Raw genomic sequence first — 5,787 nt, forward strand, 5'->3', positions numbered from 1 at the left:
TCTCCACATACACATGTACAAACAAACATGAGTACCAACATGTATATATGTACTCCAATATAACAAATACACACACACACACACACACACACACACACACACACACACACACACCACAAGTTTTAATTTAAAAAATGATGCTGTTTTCTTAGATCAAATAATTGTCCTCTCTGAGAGGCTATAAAAAGTTGAATAAAACACATTCACTGCTTTGGCAGGAGCTGGGATCATTATCTGCCACTGTTTTTTAAAGGTCTCCACTATCATCCTAACTTACAGTCATATACTTGATTTCTTTTAGGAGCTAGTTTCTATTTTCACTGTGTCTGTTCCTGTGATCATAAGGAGGACCTCAGTTGCCCAAGACTACTCCCATAAGAAATGAAGGGACATTTCCTAAGAGCTTTCTCCTATGTTGACTGTAGGTACTGCATACCTAAGCATACTGTTTATTCTCACTCTAGGCCCTCACATTCTCTGCTAATCATACCTGAACATCCTACATCAACCTAAGGCCGCTGTCAGACCAAGATTATCATCTCCAAGTTAGAAAATGTCAGGAGTCATATCTAGCCCTGGGTATTTGTGATTCTGATTTTTAAAAATAGTTGAGAAATTTGCAGGTTTTGTTATCTGTTGGGTATATCTGCTAAGCTGTAGCTTCAAGTGATATTGAAATATTTATAATATATGTATAACATTATTTAAGTAACATATAAGTAATAGAATATGGACTTAGAAATATTGGATAGTAAATAATATTAATTTTATTATATGATTCTTTTACTTTAAAATTATTTTAAATTTTTTACTGTATCTTTTCCTTCCCTTTTATTAAGAATAGTATTTTCTCACATAATATATCCTGACTAGTGTTCCCTTTCCTTTTATTCCTTCTAGACTCTCCCCTCCTCCACGCCCCTCTAGATCCACTCCCTTTCTGTCTCTTATTGCAAAACAAACAGGCTTCTGAGAGATAATAAAAAGTAATATGATAAGTTAAAACAAAAACCAGCACATCAGAATTAGAAAGAAAAGATAAACAACGAAAATAATCCAGGAAAAGGCAAAAGAATCAGAGACCCACTTGTTCACCTACTCAGCAATACCATTAAAAAAAAAAAAAAAACTAAGCTGGACACCATAATATCTATGTAGAGGGCCTGATGCAGACCAGTGCAGACCATATATATGCTGACTCCATCTCTGTGGGTTCATATGAGCTTTGCTCATGTTGATTTAGAGTTGTTTTCCTGGTATTCTCCATCCTCTCTATGTGACCCCCCTTCTCCTTGAAGGCTGTTGGCCATCAACCTAAGAGGACTAAAGAAAGGAGCAGAGGCAGAGGGCAGGGTTCAGAGGACCATGAGTATGGCAGAGCCTCTGAAGACTTGCTGCAGAGGAATAAGTCTATTTTATTGTTTCAGAGATTGGGTATATAAGGGTGTTTTTAAGGGTACAGGTGGAAAGAAACAATTGTGCATATTATCAAGGAAGCAGAAAAGGCTGAATGGTTATAACATAGAACCTAATTGTCATGTAGGCAGGAAGCCAGAGAGGGACATGTGTGCTGACATATGCAGCATTGCAGAGTGCTCTGTACAAGGTCACTTTTCATAAAAGGCCAGACAGCTGTTTTCAGGGATACTCTCCAGACAAAGACACTCTCTAGACAGAGACAGAGATGGAGACAGGGAAGCTCTACTGCTAAGGGAGTCCCCTACTTTGCAACAAGTTTAGAAAGCCATCTACTCATGAAAAACTGCTACCATAATAGCAATGTTCCCTAACATCCCTCACTCTTATGCTTTCTGCTTCCTTTTCTACAGGGTTCCCTAACCTATGAGAGTCTGTAGGTCTCTGTATTTGCTCCCATCTGCATGCCAGAAGAGGCTTCTCTGGTGATGGATGATCAAGGCACTAATCTGTGAGTATAGCAGAATGTCATTAGGAGTCTTGCTACATTTTTTGTTTGTTAGTTAGTTTGATTTTAGAACAGTAGTATTTGGTCTTATCCTAGGACCCTGGACTATCTAGTCTTAGGTTCTTGGTCACACAAGCACTGTTGTTGGCTATGGATTCTATATTGTGGACTGAGTCTTAAGTCAAATCAGACATTGATTGGTTACTCCACCATTACAGTAACATTGCTTCCAGGCAGGATAGCTTTGAGGATCAAAGGGTTTATGGCTTAATTTGTCTTCACATTTGTCTTTTGGGTAGAATGCAGAATAATTTCTTGTACCAAAGATGTTAGAACATACGTTTTCAGGCACTATATAGGCACAAGTTCAACTTTTTTAGTTTAATGGGTTATGTTAGTGAGGTCTTTAGAAATGTGTCCTTGCTGTTAGTTTGTGGAGAGCAACCTATAGTCTTGGCAACAACCTATGTAATTTGGGGATTCCCATGGGACTGGGTTGGACAACAATTCACATAAATGGTAAATCAATCTCAGTACTGAATGTTTCATTTGATGACAAAAGATAGCCAGTGGGGTTCTGTCTCCCCGTTATTTGCCTTCATATATGTATGTATTTTAGGAAGATCCTCATGAATTAGGTTTCTGTACTACCCCTCAAATAGCCTCAAATTAATTTTAACGGTCTTTCCAAAAAATCCTTCCCTCAGCTCTCCTTTTCCTCCTCATTCTCCCTTGATCCTTCAGTTCCAGCCTTCCTAATCCATCCACAACTATCTTTTCTATTTCCTTTTACTAACAAGATATATGCCCTCCCAAAACCATTTTGATATATAATTTCTGTGGATCTATAGTTTGGTTAGAGTACACTTACCAAGTAACATCTACATATACCTGTCAACTTCATGATTTCACTTTTTAATGGCTGAGTAATAATTAATTGTGTATATGTACTGCGTTTTCTTCACCCATTCTTCTATTGAGGGACACCTAGATTATTTCCATTTTGTTTCTGTTATGATAAAGCAACAATGAACATGATTGAACAAGTGACTTTGTGGTAGGATAAAGTGTCCTTTGAGTGGTGTAACTGGATCTTGAGATGGATGAATGGACAGCCACACTGATTTATATAGTGGCTGTACACATTTTCACTCCCACCACCAATGGATGAATGTTCCTATTGCTGTATATCCTTGTAGCATGAGCTGTCAGTTCTTTTGTTTTATTGAGATTAATAATTCTGACAGGTGTAAGAAAAAAAATCTCAAATAGTCTTGATTGCGTTTCTCTGATGGCTAGGGATTTTGAACATTTTTAAGTGTTTCTTAACTATTTAATTTTCCTTGTTTAAGAAGTCTCTGTTTATAGGTGCTGATGAGATTGCTTAGTGGTTAAGAACACTGGCTATACTTTCAGAGATCCTGAGTTCAATTCCCATCAACCACATGGTGGCTTATGACCATTTGCAAAAGGATCTGATAAACCATTCTAGCATTCAGGTAGATTTTTAAAAATTCTGTTTTTATATCTGTACCTCATTTTAATTTTGTAAAGTGTTTTCTTGATATCTAAGGGTTTTTTTGTTTGTTTTTTTTTAGTAATTTGTATATTTTGGATGTTAACCCTCTATCAGATATATAGTTGGTAATCTTTTCCCATCTATTTTTTTTTTCCAAATAATGGTACCCTTTGTAGTGCAGAAGCTTTTCAGTTTCCTGGTGCCTCATTTATTAATGTTGATCTTAGTGCTTGTGTTCATAGTGTTCTGTTCAGAAAGTAATTTCCTATGCCAAAAAGTTTAAACCCACTTTATCTTCTATCAGTTTCAGTATATCTGGTTTTATGATCCATTTGTACTTGAATGTGTGCAGGGTGATAAATATGGATCTATTTTCATTCTTCTACATGCAGACATCTAGTTAGACCAGCACGATTTGTTGAAGATGCTTTCTTCTAGTGTATACCTCTGGCTTCTTTATAAAAAAAAAATAGGTGTCCATAGGTGTGTGGATATATACATGTATGAATCTTCAATTGGATTCCATTGATCAATGTGTCTGGTTTTGTACCAATATCATGCTATTTTTATTATAACAGCTCTATAGTACAATTTGAGGTCAGGGATGATGGATACTTCCAGCAGTTGCGTTGTTATTCTGGATTGTTTTAGCTAGTCTTTTGTTTACGTTTATGCTTATGTTTGTTTTGTTTTTTGTTTTAGTTTTGTTTCCATATGAAGCTAGAAATTATTCATTTGAGATTTGTGAAGAATTGTGTTAGCATTTTGATGGAGAGTGCATTGAATCTTTAAAATGCTTTTGGTAGATGGCCACTTTACTATATATTAATGCTACTGACCCCTGAGCACGGGAGATCTTTCCATTATCTACTATCTTCTTCAGTTTCTTTTTTCAGTGTCTTAGAGTCTTGATACAAGTGTTTTCCTTATTTTATTAGAGTTACCCAAGGATATTTTATATTATTTGAGACTATTATGAAAGGTGCCACTTCTTTTGTTCTTGTTGTTGCTTTGTTTTCTCAGCCTGTTTGTTATTCATATATAAGAGAGACACTGAATTTCACTTGTTAACATTTTATCCAACTACTTTGCTGAATGTGTTTATCAGCTGTCAGTGTTTCATAGTGGAATTTTCAGGGTCTCTTATGTATACTATCATACCATCTGCAAATAAGATACTTTGACTTTTTCCTTTCCAGATTTGTACCCCCTTGATCTCCTTCAGTTGCCCTATTGCTCTAGCTAATAGGTCAAGTACTATATTGAGTGGACAACTTTGTTTTGTTCCTGATTTTAGTGGAATTGCTTTGAGTTTCTCTCCATTCAAATTGTTGCTGCCTATGCCTTTTTATGCTGATGTATATCCCTGGTCCCAATTCTCTCCAGGATTTTTATCATACATGGGGTATTGAATTTTTGTCAAAAAACCTTTTCTATATCTAATGAGAAGATACTGCTTTTTCTTTCAGTTTTCACATTCAGTGGATTGTATTTATTGATTTACATATGTTGAAGTATCCCAGCATCTATGGTGTAAAGCCTATTTGGTCATGTGAATGATCTTTGGGATGTGTTTGTGGATTCAGTTTGCATATTTTATTTGGCGTTTATGTTCATAAGGAAAAATGGTCTGTAATCATTTTACTTTGTAGGGTCTTTATGTGGTTTGGATATAAGAGTAACTGGCCTAGTAAAATGAATTGGCCAATGATCCATTTGTTTCTCTTTTGTGAAGTAACTTAAGAAAGATTTGCATTAACTCTTCTTTGAAAGTTTGAGAGAATTCTGTGTAAAATCATTTGTCCCTGAGCTTTCTTTAGTTGGGAGGTTTTAATGACTGCTTCTGTTTCACTAAGAGCTATATAGGTCTGTTTAAATTGCTTATCTGATCCTGATTTAACTTTAAAAAGTGGTACCTACTGAGATATTATCCATTTCTTTTATATTCTCCAATTTGGTGAGTACAGTATTTTTTTTTCTTCTCTTAAGTATGTAGTTATGATTATCTCAATTTCCTTGTTGTTGATTGCAATGTCCCCCTTCTCATTTCTATTTTTTAAAATGGATTTCTCAACCTTTTATTTAATTTGGATAAGCATTTGTCAATCATATTGATTTTCTCAAATAACCAATGTTTTTTTGTTATTGTTGATTTATTGTATTATGCTGTTGAGGATTTTATTTTATTGATTTCAGTCCTGACTTTGATTATTTCTTTCTTTTTTTTATTTTTTCTAGGTATTTTTCCTCATTTACATTTCCAATGCTATCCCAAAAGTCCCCCATACCCACCCCCCCACTCCCCTACCCACCCACTCCCCGTTTTTGGCCCTGGCGTTCCCCT

This window comes from Mus caroli, chromosome X (genome assembly GCF_900094665.2).
Source record: "Mus caroli chromosome X, CAROLI_EIJ_v1.1, whole genome shotgun sequence".
Lineage (NCBI taxonomy): Eukaryota > Metazoa > Chordata > Mammalia > Rodentia > Muridae > Mus > Mus caroli.